Source organism: Sinocyclocheilus anshuiensis, unplaced genomic scaffold (assembly GCF_001515605.1).
Source record: "Sinocyclocheilus anshuiensis isolate Anshui unplaced genomic scaffold, SAMN03320099.WGS_v1.1 scaffold1774, whole genome shotgun sequence".
Taxonomy (NCBI): domain Eukaryota; kingdom Metazoa; phylum Chordata; class Actinopteri; order Cypriniformes; family Cyprinidae; genus Sinocyclocheilus; species Sinocyclocheilus anshuiensis.
In genome coordinates, this window is record NW_015546120.1 from 46153 (window position 1) to 60722 (window position 14570).

The following is a 14570-nucleotide window of genomic DNA, read 5'->3' on the forward strand; positions in this document are numbered from 1 at the left end:
TGCAACTTTACAGATCTTCTTTATGCACCAAGAGCTTGTAACACTCCAAAGAGAAAGGAAAAATTGAAATCACATCATATGACCCCTTTAATTCGGTTACAGCGATAGCTTGATACCTTTGTCCATATTTGGGATTTCCTGGAGCGTCATGTATTCTATTACTTCTGTGATGCATATGTGAAGTTTCTGTGTGAGGGCGCCCTCTGGCGTCCAGTATGAATGAAACAGACATTACATGAGTTTAGCACTCAATAATGCACACTCAGTCCTATTTTGGCCATAAAGAGGAAAAATAATACTTCTCTCTAAAGAAATGTGAAGTAAACATATGATAATCCATGTTTTCTGTTAACAATAATTTTCTGTAAAAGAAAATGAGTATTGTTATTATTTTATCATTAATTTTGATCTAATTATTATATATTTAATAATATATATATATTTAATAATATATATATATATATATATATATACAGTGGGTACGGAAAGTATTCAGACCCCCTTAAATTTTTCACAGGAGATTATAATGCTATTTTACCCAACGCTGAAGTACAGAACTAACATTACATCTGAGGAAGACATACGTGTGTATGTATATATATATATATATATATATATATATATATATATAAATTTGTTTTAACAAATGCATTTAAATCGCAAATCGCAATTTTAACCAGAAAAATCACAATTAGATTGTTTCCCCAAATTGTGCAGCCCTAGTTATATATCTGATGTGTGATAAAAATATCTGGTGTCCATGATAAAAATAACGTTACAGAGGTGTGTGAACTTGCAAGTACGATGTCAGACACTGTAATATGCTCAAGGTTGTACTTGACTGACTTGCCTGGGCGGCGTCTTTACTGAGTGGAGCTGCATACTGCACAATGGAGTTACAACACGTGGAAATAAGGATGTCATTGCCTGGATGATAATAAATCATCTCGTTAGCTCTGCTGTATTTATTTAAAACAGTTTTCTTTTTTTAAATCCTCTCAATCAAATTAAATATTTTACTTTTGCGATCATATAGTGGATGAGTTTTCAAAATTAGCTGTTATAATAAACATTTTCAATAAATTAATTACAAATCAATTCAATAATTAAATATAATATCTTCAGTGAAGTACAAAACAATTCAATTCAAATTTTAAGGGAAAACATCCTCACCTAGTGTTGAACGCGCAACTCTACACTAATAAAACAATTAAGCCATTAAACACGTTAAAACAACGTCTGTTATCAAAATAGGCCAACACAACTACACTTGCTTGAATACACCACTGTTTAATCAGCATAAGCCTGTAATTATGTCATCATAAGCAGTGTTAAGAACATGAATGAATGAATGACGCATTTATATAGCACTTTATTGTGTATTGCTGTACACCCAAAGCGCTTTACAATCATATGGGAGGGGGTCTCTCCTCAACCACCACCAGTGTGCAGCATCCACCTGGATGATGCGACGGCAGCCACAGGACAATGGCGCCAGTGCGCTCACCACACACTAGCTACAGGTGGAGAGGAGAGAGAGATAGAGTCAAATCAGTGTATGGGGATTATTAGGAGGCCATGATTGACAAGGGCCAGTGGAGGGAATTTGGCCAGGACACTGGGGTTACACCCCTACTCATTACGAGAAGTGCCATGGGATTTTTTAATGACCACAGAGAGTCAGGACCTTGGTTTAACGTCTCATCCGAAGGACGGTGCTTTTTTGACAGTATAGTGTCCCTGTCACTATACTGGGGCGTTAGGACCCACACAGACCACAGGGTGAGCACCCCCTGCTGGCCTCACTAACACCTCTTCAAACAGTAACCTAGTTTTCCCAGGAGGTATCCCATCCAGGTACTGACCAGGCTCAACCCTGCTTCAGTGGGCAACCAGTCTTGGGCTACAGGGTGATACGGCTGTGGCTGTTAAGAACATAACGATAAGGCCCCGTGTCCACCAAAGCGTTTTTTCCCCAGAGGCTAGCTTATTTTTTCAATTGTTTTCAATGGGAGCGCCGCGTTTTTTAAAACACCGAACGCTCGGGCATTTTAAAACGCTGAGCGCTCGGGCGTTTTTTTTCAGCACCGAGAGTTGAAGAATGTTCAACTTTGGGTAAAACGCAGCCCTCATCACTTTTCAGTCAGCTGATCAATCACAGTGCAGGAGGGGCAGGACTACCGATCAACCTTCACACCCTGCTTGTACTACAACTGAACTAGTACAATAGAGAAGTTAATATTGTTTGTCTACGAGTATTTATGTCTTTACTAGGTGGAATTGCCGGACTAACATATTATTGTTATGAAAAATAAGGTAAAAATAATAATTTATTCGCGATGTGTCTGCCATATTACTTCAGCGGATATTCCGTATCATAGCAACCACATTGTCTCAACAAAAAAACTCACAGCTGGGTGTTTTCAGCAGAGCACCTGGCGTTTTCAGCTGGCTAAAAACACTTTGGTGGACGCGTGGCCTAAGAACAGCATTAGCATGGCGGCCACACCACGCACACGAGCATCTGACAGACGCACCGCAACACCATCATCAAATCAGCAGGACAGTAGTAGTACGGTAGTGGACAGTATGTAAAACCAATGCTTGGTCATAGCCTGGCTCAGCGGCCACATAAACCACATGAAATAAACATCAGTGACTAGGCAACTACAAGGAAAATGTAGATTGCCTTACTTTTGACGGTAGACAAATGTTTCTGCTTTTTATTCAGCTCAGATACAGCGATCACTGGATGCTTTTGTCCATATTAAGGATTTCCTAGCATGTTATAAGTTATTAATTCTATGAGTCCGTTTTGGACTTTTGCACGAGAGCGCCCTCTGGCTTTGAGAATGAATGAAACTGTTCAGCCAAAGACTATAGAAATACAAAGACGGTTCACTCCTATATGAATGGGAGAAACTGCAACGCACAATATAGCGGAATAGTCCCACCCATAGATATGTATAGGTAGATTCCCCATTGGACTGCGCCAAGTACGTAGATGCGTCCGCCATTTTTAACGGTCAACTTGACATCATTCACCATAATAATCAATGAATATTCGAAGATGCCACAATCCTGCACAGCCGATGGTTGTAAAAACAGCCGGGATTTAAATTCCCGGGATAACCTTTCACAGGTGAGAATGTGATGGTTTGTGTTTTTAAATGTATTAACTCAATATTACAAGTTTTGAAACATTGGTAACTTATGTTACTGTTATGGTGAATGACGTCAAGTTGACCCTTCGAATATGGCGGACGGCTTATATATAGCGGCCCATAGAAACAGTCGCTAATGAGGCACCTACGTATACAAATCTATGGTCCTTCTAAATGAAAGAGCCAATCACTGATTGGTAAAGCCATTGCGTCACTGCAGCGGCCGTTAGAAGCTCCGGTTCCCATAGAAATCTGAGGCTAGACCTAAATCTGAGGCTGTGCATGTGCAATCATAAGCACGTTATTTCTAGCCTGAAAAATAAGCTTTTTTTAACGCTTTTAAGTCAAACATTGTGATAATTGCAACAGAATTCACTCATTAGGCTACCTTGTGAAGCAACTGACTGGATGTGCCTGACTGACAGGTGGGTGGGCCCAGGCCCATCCGTAGCTACGCGACTGCTAGATATCATACCATAGAGACTGTGTCTGTTCCCCGTCCTAGCAAATACAATAATTTAAGGGTAACAATTTAATTGATGTTCAACAAATAATAAAAAAATAAAGAAAAAAACTGATTATACAGATAAACACATGATAAAGCTTGGCTTAATGCTTGACGTTTGTACTGGCTACTGTATACAGGCCACCAGGGCACCATACAAACTTTATCAAAGTTACTACTCTAGGTTCGGGCCATTCCCGAGCTCGGAGCTCTTCCCCGGACAGCACGCAAAATATGCATTACCATACTTCAGCTAATTATATGCAAGCGTGAACTTGTGAAAGAAATGTAAGACGCGAAAGGGCTTTAGCAACGTTGTTGCATGACATTCAGCAACTGCGAGGCGATCCTGACCACATTTGCTAATTTCTTATGCCAGATAATAACCATTCCCTTTTATGAGTGTCGTTATATTTTGTGGTTAAAAAATAATTATGCAGCATGTTTATTAATATTGTAAATCATCAAGATCTTTCTTTTTAACATTTACAGTAAATGAATCAATTAAAATCAACACACAGTCGTGTTGCGTGGTAGAATTAGTAAAGAGTTCCAGATCGCGTTAGTGAAACACTGTTTGTTTGTTTGCTTTACTTTGCCATGGATTCATTTTTAAACAAGACAGTATAATGCAGACTTTTCAGAGAGACTGAAAGGAAACAATGATGCAGTGCTGAGTCTGACTAGAGTGGGTAGTGTGAGTAAGAAGTGTGTGCTTTTACCACTATTGCATTGTCTGTTCCAGTGCGTTTTATATATACGGAGTATTTTTTTGTTTTGTTTTTTTAAACCAATATGACCCGTGTTGCTTTCAGAGTACGTCACAGCAGCGTCCATCTGTTATTTCAATAAGTTAAATTGTCAGCCAATCACAGCAGTGGGCGTTTACTTGTGAGTCTTGAATGTGCCCCGCCTATACATTTACATTTAGCCATTTAGCAGATGCTTTTATCCAAAGTGACTTACAAATGAGGACAATAAAAGCAGTCAAAACTAACAAAAGAGCAATATATAAGCGCAAATGACAAATCTCGGTTAGCCTAACGCAGTACACGTAGCAAGGTGTATATATATTATACACACACACACACACATACACACACACACACAAAGAACAACAAGTAGATAGAATAGAAAAAATATAAAGCTAGTGTTTGTGTTTTTTTTTTATAAAAAATAAAAAAAGATAAATATAAAGTAGAATTAAAACAGAATAGAAAGTGTTAGAGTTCAGACAGGACCACTTTGGCAAGTTACTTGAGTTTACTGAAACACAATTTATCTTTGGCGCTATGGTTCCTATGGGGTTCTTTGCTCCAGAATAAATTGAACATACAAGAGCTTTAACATTAACCCCCCGGAACCATCAGCTTGGAAATACATAATTAAGATACTTAGTAATGTCTTTAAAGGCAAACGGTGGTAATCGTGTATATGTGCAGTGGGACGTCTATACTGTAGCTTGGTAATGAGGATGAGTGTCTCTCAGCAGTGAGGTCCATGGCAGCTGGGACTTGGAAGCCTTAGTGATCTGAAACAAAAGAAGACGACAACCAGAAGGTGCACAGTAATATGCTTATGCTTAAAATGGGGAGGGAGGGAGGGTTGCGAGCAGTTTGAGCATACTTACCGAGCAGTAATGTCATGTATATATGTCCCGTGTCTAATAGGAGAATGGTAGTGATTGGAGCGATTTGACAGCTGACCGCGTCAGCTGGTCGTGGACAGAACAAGAGCTTGAGCAAGGAGTTGTGTTGCATGTTCTGATAGAAAGGGCCTGATCTTCCTAATGTTGTGTAAGGCAAAGCTGCAGGACCAATCTGCCTATAAAAAAAACAGAGCTTTCTGCAGAGAGGGTAAAACAACAGCATAGAAAATAGCGTATTACTTCTAAAGTATGATGTTTTTTTTTGTGTAAAATCACACTAACATTATGAGTGAATCTCAGAGAACATGATAAAATAATAAAATATGCAGTTCATGACCCCTTTAAGACAAGCAGCATACAGACAGAAATAGAGACAGACAAGCAGACGGGAATAACAATAAAAAAAGAGAGAAGACAGGAAATATTTAAATTGATAGCAATTGATGAAGGTAATATTTAGAAGAGTTTAACACAAGTAAACAAATCTCCATTTGTGGTTGTGACATTTTCATTTGTGACAAGTTACCATCCAGTACCCAGAAATTTAAAATACTAATTTACAGTATAATTACAGTACATAAACTAACAGGAGATTAAAACATTACCAAGCGTCCATAGTTAAAAAAAAAATAAAAAAACCCCACTAAAAACAGGAATGAAAATTAACTTCATTCTATGGTTAAATGAACGTTGTTATCTTTAGATCTTCAGAGAGTCACTTGCATTTACTGTATTAAATAAATAAGGGGACACTTAATCATCACAGTAGAACACCAAGTCAATTATACTTCACAGATATCAATCTGTCCAGTTAGGAAGCATAACTGATTGTGAATTAGTTTAACCTGCTTTGGTGCAAATGAAAGTGACAACAGGTGCACTGGAGAGGCAACAGCAAGACAACCCCAAAAAGGGAATGATTTTGCAGGTGGTGGCCAAAGACAATTGTTCTCTCCTTATTCTTCCTGACTGATCTGTCTTTAGTTTTGTATTTTGTTAGAGTCCTTGTCACTGGCAGTAGCATGAGGTAGTACCTACAACCCAATCAGGTTGCACAGTCGGTCCAGCTCCTCCAGAATGGCACATCCATTCATGCCTTTGCAAGGAGGTTTATTGTGTCTCCCAGCACAGTTTCAAGAGCATGGAGGAGATACCGGGAGACAGGTCGTTACACAAGGAGAGCTGGACAGGGACGTAGAAGGGCATAAACCCAGCAGCAGGACTGGTATCTGCTCTTTTGTGTGAAGAGGAACAGGAGGAGCACTGCCAGAGCCCTCCAACAGGCTACTAATGCGCATGTTTCTGACCAAACTGTCAAAAACCTGGCACGAGTGCCCAACGTCCTGTAGTGGGACCTGTGCTCACAGCTCAGCACCGTGCAGCTCGATTGGCATTTGCCAGAGAACACCAGAATTAGCATGTCCGCTATTAGCACCCCGTTCTCTTCGTGGATGAGAGCAGGTTCACACTGAGCACGTGACAGAGTGACAGGAGATGCTGCAGGGAACGTTATGCTGCGTGCAACATCATCCAGCATGACCGGTTTTGGTAGTGGGTCAGTGATGGTCTGGAGAGGAACATCCTTGGAGGGTGGCACACACCTCCACATGCTAGCTAATGGTTCCCTTAATGCTGTTAGGTACCGGGATGAAATCCTCTGAGAAATCCTTTTAGATGACGATGGCATTGATGCCATTGACTGGCCCTCACGTTCCTCAGACTTGAATACAATTGAGAACCTCTGGGACATTATGTATCGGAGCATCCAAAGCACCACAGACTGTCCAGGAGCTCACTGATGCCCGGATCCAGGTCTGGCAGGAGATCCTCCTGGACACCATCCATCATCTCTTTAGGAGCATGCCTAGACGTTGTCCTGAGTGCATACAGGCACGTGGGGGCCATACACACTACTGACTTAAATTATGAGTTGCTGTGATGAATTTAATGCAAGTTGGATCAGCCTGTAACTTCAGTTTTTACATTGTTTTTTTTTTTTTTTTGTTGTGATTTTGAATCCAGCCCTCAGTGTGTTGATGATGTTGGTTTCCATTGACTATTGTCACATAATTTTGTTCTTAACAAATGAAAGAATGTATATAAATAAATTTCATTAATTGAGATCCATTGTGTGATTTAAGTGTTCCCTAATTTTTTGTGGAGCAGTGTAGTTTTCTTCATTGTCGTTGATTCATCTGCATTTTTTTTATTGCCCACTAAAAAAAAAAAAAAAAAAAAAAAAAAAAAAAAAAAAAAAAAAGAGATCTAGTTTTGCCAGACCAGCTTTCAGACAACTCAGAGCACCTTTATTGGCTTCTTCAGCTTCAGAGTTTCTCCTCATTTCCTCCAGCTCTCGCACCCAGTCTTCTTTCCCAGCCTCCGTTACTCTGGGGATGAAGAAGTCGAGATGCTGAAGAGTGAAGGCAGAGTCTGCTTTTAATGCGATCTGAGACAGATGTTTGATTTTCTGTAAGCATTGAATAGAAGAACTGAATTTTGGTCCTCAATATTCTGCAGATCTCGGTCAAGTCTATTATTTAAACCTGAAAACATCTTGGACTTTTCTTCAGCTTTTTCATTTTCTTTTAATCAAGTTGTCAAACTGTATAATTATGGAGTTTCTGATGACGTATTTCTTGTCTTCTTTGACGTGTTTGCTGTGAGTAAGTCTGATGCAGTAGCCTTTTTTAATGACTTCACATTTGCTGGGATTAGAAACCCACCAGCAGTTAAACTCATGGCAGTTTTCCTCACAGACGGTGCAGGTCGTCGCCTTCCTGTTCTTCCATGATGCGCAATCAATAGGCACCTTCATTTTCACACTCTTTTTTTTTTTTATTTAATGGTAAAGTTTTCTTTGTTTTGCAACATTGCCTCCTAAATCTGAAGTTTTTCAGCCTTTTTCAGCTCCATCTCTTGAACTCGCATCTGTAAGTTGCAGATGTATGCTTCAAACTGAATGCGCTCCATCAGTACACTTGAGTAGCCTGGAGTATCAATGATGGTGAGCGATACGGGATTCTTTACCGGAAAGACCTCATACATGGTGATTTCAGAGGTTAGGGAGTCTGATTGATCTCTGGCTGCTTCTTCTGTGATTTCATGCCATTCTTCATCTTCAAACTTCACGTCCAGTAAGTAGTTGATCATAGTGTTGATGAGAGTCGTCTTGCCGACCCCGGTCTCCCCCACCAGCAAAACAAATTTGTTTGGTTTACTGGTGTTTTTCATAACATAAGTAAATTTTCTGACTTTCCCATTATCATCAAGCACGTTTCTCTCTGTATGTAGACGGTATCGTTTTGGAGGACCTTCATGATTCAGAGTTAGTCTGCATGGAAGAAGATTTGGCTGTCTGTAAAATAAAGATGAAGGCAAATGTCAGAAACTGGAATCCGCTCCTCAAAGGGGGATTTAATAAATCACCCTGCATTTAGAGCCACGTTTCCCACCGTCTTCACTTCAGCTTTCTGGCATTACACCCACTGTGAATTATTATTATTTTTTAATGTAGTGTAATGCTCGAGACACTGAAAAAGATGCAAGTGTATGTTTACAAAGAAAAGCAATGCGGTGAATTGCAAAAACACCTTCTGTGTGAATGGCCGCTGTATAATATATCTCCAACTGTGTATCATCACGACATGGACTGGTACTGGGAGAACGAGGCAAAGTTTATACAATTTATATTATTAACCTATATTATTATAAAGAAATATTAAAACCAATATAGTGACGCTTGTTCTGTTGATTGTTTGGTTTCTTTGATTGTGACACAATCAGAGTTGTGACAAATATATGTCTGTTGGATTGACATAAAAATCAGTTCATCACAGAGCATCACAACCGATAACAGATACACCTTCAATTTGACTTTTAAAAGTAAATAGTTTACCCTAAAGCATTTGAATTTGAACTCACCTGGAATCCATGGTGATTGTTGGACTAAATGCGTCCACTTCACAGAAGACCTTCACCGTACCTCTCCAGTCTGCTTTGAGCAAAACAATTCATTAGTGTCCTCAGAATATAATGGTTGTTAATTGTAAATATTTTGTATGAACAAAAAAGAAAAAAAAAGTATGAATTACGTAATCTGTATCACTCACTTTATTTTTGATCACATAAGGGCCTGCAAAACGTGCAGCCAATGCAGAACCAGGCGAAGGAAACAACACCAACACTTTCTCTCCCAGCATAAAATTTCGTGCCACAGCTCGCTTGTCAAAGCAATGCTTCATTTTCTTTTGTGACAAGGAGAGCGCCTCTTTCGCAACCGCACAGGCATTTCATAAACGCTCACGGGTACGAGAGAAGAAATCAAGCACATTAGTTTTCTCAGACGAACCTGTAACTCGTCTTTTAGGATCTTTAACGGACCCCGTACGTTATGCCCAAAAACCAGTTCGGATGGACTAAAACCATGTGATTCCTGTCGTGCTTCACGAAGAGCAAATAAAACCAAAGGAACCCCATCATCCCACTCGTTCTCCGTCTCCAAACAATATTTCCGCAAAGCGGATTTTAGAGTTTGATGCCAACGCTCCAGAGCACCCTGTGACTCTGGATGATAGGCACTGGATACGACATGTGACACTTTCAAAGCTTTCAACACATCTTGGAAGACTTTAGACAAAAAGTTTGAGCCTTGATCAGTCTGAACAGTTTTTGGTAATCCAAACGTAGTAAAAAACTTGATTAAAGCTTTAGTCACAGATTTGGCAGTTATTTTCCGTAACAGTATCGCTTCTGGAAATTGTGTGGCAACGCACATAATTGTTAAAATATACTGGAAACCAGATTTAGTTCGTGGAAGTGGACCCACGCAATCCACAAGAACACGTTCAAATGGCTCTCCTACAGCCGGAATAGGACGAAGTGGAGCAGATGGCACCACCTGATTGGGCTTTCCTACCATTTGACATGTATGGCAAGTTTTACAGTATCGAGAAACATCAGTTTTCAACCCGGGCCAAAAGAAGTGTTGGAGCACCCGATTATAGGTTTTATTTATACCCGGGTGTCCAGACCAAGGATGATCATGTGCCAAACTCAAAATATGCTGTCGAAATTTCAATGGCACCACAATCTGATAAACCATTCCAATCTTCTGAGTTCTCATCACCCAGTAACCGAGCATTCCAGCTACGCATTAGCACAGTGTTATTCCAATAAAACTGATGGTTACGCTGCGGCAACATTTTAATGTCAGCACTTAAACGACATTTCGCTAACGTAGGATCAATTCTCTGAGCCTCAGTAAGAACGTCACGTGAAATGGGCAGAAATACATCAGAACCTGGAGAAACAACAGACTTTGCAATCGGCTTAGAATTATCCAATATCTCAGAACATGCATCTTTCTCAAGCATCTCTGCAAAAACAGATTCTCCTAAATTTATTTCATTCTCCTCAAGAATACGTTTTGCCTGAGCGCGTGTCGTAACTGCACTAGCAGCAAACACATTTGGAAAGTTTTGTGCAAGTGCATCAGGTTGTTGATCAACAAGTGGAATATTAGTAACATGCATAACTGGCATTACTTTACCTCCGGCGAGATCATTTCCCATAATAAAATGAATACCTTGCACAGGTAGGGAAGAACGAATCGCTACATTAAAACAGCCAGAAACTAAATCCGTCGACACCCAAACGCGATGAAGAGGTACAGGTATAAAACCCATCTCGATACCCTGTATAATAGTGCTAGTATCGCACGCAGATTCCCCGCAAAAAGACAGAGTATCGGACAATATAAAGGACTGAGATCCCCCTGTATCACGCAAAATCTTCACAGCCTTCTGATCCTCAACACGACCAGTCAGTGACACAAAGCCATCAAACACAAAAGGTCGGAAACACTCGTCAGGAACTGCAGAAGTTACGGGCTGCGGAGACACAACTTTCACCAAAACTGAACCACGAAGCTGAGTCAGCGGAGCATTTTGTCGCTCCTGTTTTCGTTTTAAAATTCGACACTCAGAAATCATATGTCCCACTTTATGACAATAGCCACACTCCCTACGAAACTTTGGGCTAGATGGACTAGGCCTGATCCTAAGATCAGAAGAATCAACTTCAGTTTCCTTCTGTGAATTGTATTCAGACTCACACGCACGCTTTAAAAACCACAGGTTTATGCATTAATGCATACTCGTCTGCCAAGACGGCTGCTTGTTGCATAGTACTAACCTTTCGTTCATTTAAATACAAAGCAGTATGCTCTGAAACACAACTCTTAAATTCTTCAATGAGCAGAAGTTCACGCAAAGAATTATAGTCATTGACTTTACACGCTTTTATCCATCGGTCAAAAAGTATACCCTTCTCACGGGCAAACTCCACATATGTCTGGGACGCAGATTTTTTCGTTGTACGAAATCGCTGTCTATAATGTTCAGGCACTAACTCATAAGCACAGAGAATCGCATTCTTCACGGTCTCGTACTGAACACTTTCTTCCAAAGGGAGAGATGCACAAACCTCTTGCGCTTTCCCTGTCAATTTACATTGTAGCATTAATGACCAGACCTCAATTGGCCACTTTAAAGCAGAAGCTATACGCTCAAATGCCTGAAAATAAGCCTCAACTGCTTTCTCGCGAAACGGTGGAACAATTACAAATGTTCCTCGCGACATTAAATGAAGACATGGAAGAAACATTCAGAGAATCCGTTAACACAGATACAGAGCTAGCTGTAGATCCACAGTCATTCGGCACTGTTGGAGGATTTGACAAAATCGCAACTGCCTCAGACTCAGAACTAGGCCTACCTTCCAACGCAGAATTTTTAGATCCTCTTGGGTCATCTTGCCTAGCCTGCAACTCTAACTGCCGCATTTTAACTTTCGTATCTGCGTCAACCCAACACATTTCAAGCTGCTGCTGCAACTCATCTTTTCGCGCCTGAGCTTTATCTTGCGTCTCCAGCTGTAAACGAGCCAACCGTATTTTCAAACGAAAATCGACCTGAGATGTTGGTGAAGCATCTTCAGCAGAAAATGAAAAAGGTTCGAACTTAGGTATCGAAAAAGATGGTCCTACCTCCCCACCAACACCGAGAGGGTGTGCACCTGTGTTAACCGGAGTAACTGAATCGCCAACAGTAGAAAACCGTGGAGAGAGTTCCCCTTCATCCACCACAGCTGCCACCAATCCTGCTGATTCAGCAACATCATGCACTGAAGGTAACACATTTTTACTAATTAAACCAGCCAACAAACAAGCTTTTAAATCCTTCTTAAGCAATGTTTTAGAAACAGGAATTTCAAAATGTTGAGAAATAAGGAACAGATTGTCCTTTCTACATGTTTCTAACACTGCAGCATTAGGTTGACTTAAATTCATTTAAATCAAAAGTCGCCATTATAAATTAGTAAACAAAACATAATATAATACAATACAAACGGCTCCGGACCTACACCTACCTAACCAAGATCTAACTATCTCCTCTCTAGTCTTCAGAGGGTACCAATTGAGAGGCAAGCCTCCCCCCCGGAATTCCTCCAAAAACAACAAACTAAAATAATAAACAAAACAACAAATCAGTAAACCGTTGCAAGAACCGGCGCTAGACACGGCCCCCCTGGCTTACTCTACCTACCCGGAGATCGCTGTATCACTATTATCTGCTCAACAAAGCAAAATTAAACGGTCATCTCAGACGAGCCCCCAATTTATGTTACAAACCCCTGCTAAGTTCCAGCAGAAAAAAAGGGGAATGCAGCATAAAGAGGACACGTGAATCCAAATGCCAAACGAAAATATTTATTTAACATAACAAAGAATAACATAAATGGAAACACGTATCCAAACAAGATGACAAGGAACACAAATGAACATAGAATAACTAGCAAAAACGATAATCTTCCCCAAAACACGGGGCAGCTCCAAAGCATAAAGTCAACGAAAGAAAAACAAACCAAAACTATAAGGATTAAGAGAAAAGGTAATAAAACTTGTTTGCTGGTGGATCTCCTGTGCCTCTCATGCTCCACTTCAGCGTCCTTTATATAGGGAATCAATCACTCATTCCATGAGACGCAGGTGCACCAAGGCGGACCTAAATAATCAGACTCAAGGAGAAAGATTAGGAGAGACATGACGTCACATGAAAGAAGATAATCAAGGCTTAGGCCGTAACATTCCTCAGGACAGAGTAGTTCTCATTGCCACTGAATTGGAGCATTTCTTGACTGAAAAAAAGGGTTTTATACATTTTATTTTAATAAATAACATTTTTAATGCTGTAAATCATTCTATTTTACACAACATTATACAAGTATGAGATGTCAGTTAGCATCGGTTGTTTTTCATGATGCAAACGCCCTTTGCCTTGCATAAATAAACTGATTTTATTCCATGTAATAATGAATATAGTTACTTTGGATGTTAAACTATATTAACATATGAATTCCTCTGGGGATGTAGTTGGTGGTAGTTAGTGGAAATTTTAGGGTCTGTCGCTCAACAACAGGCTAAATAATATTATTCGTATACATGAAAGCATTTTGATTATAAATATACTCCACTTCCTGTGGCTTCTAATACAATAATGTCCATGAAACAAATTTCTCTAGAACGCTAACTTTTTATGTCCAAAAAACAAAACAAAATCATACGCTCCTCACTACCAAAGCAATATACATATATATATATTCTAATTGCATTTAATATTTTCTTTTTCAGTCAATATACAGTAGTAATTTTCAAATTATTAATTTCAAAAATATACTGAATGTGTTCAAATGCCACACATTATTCACTGCTCAAAACAAAGCATGAACCGTCTCTTCTACCTCCTCGAAGAAAACACTCCTGGAACAGGATTGGGAATAATCCAGAAAACCAGAGCAATTTCCAGTCAGAAAACCAACAGTGATTACAATTAGCCTAAAGGTGTACACTTTTTATCTGTAGACTTTATGAATTTTCAGAAAAGTGGCATTAGAAGGTGCTCAACCAACATGAAATATATATATATATTTTTTTTATCCTTGAGTGAACTTATTCTTACTCCCGTTAAGGAAACGTTTAAATATTTGACAAAAACAACCTTTGAACTCGTTATAGTTTGGGTGTGATATTTGAGAATGATCTTACAGATAAGATTGATTACAAAGAATTTTCAAAGAACAGTCTTCCTGGTTAATTATGACTTTGATCCACATTAGCAACTAAATAAAATACTTTCAGTGTTGTCCAAATATAAGTAAAATTTTTGGTGCACTGCAAAACAAACCATACATCTTT

At 39.5% G+C, this 14570-nt stretch overlaps 1 pseudogene; it reads right to left on the bottom strand.

Moving 5' to 3' along the window:
* Positions 1 to 5119: 5119 nt before the first annotated feature.
* On the bottom strand, positions 5120 to 9249 carry LOC107700946 (uncharacterized; annotated as a pseudogene).
* Between the last annotated feature and the right edge of the window lie 5321 nt (positions 9250 to 14570).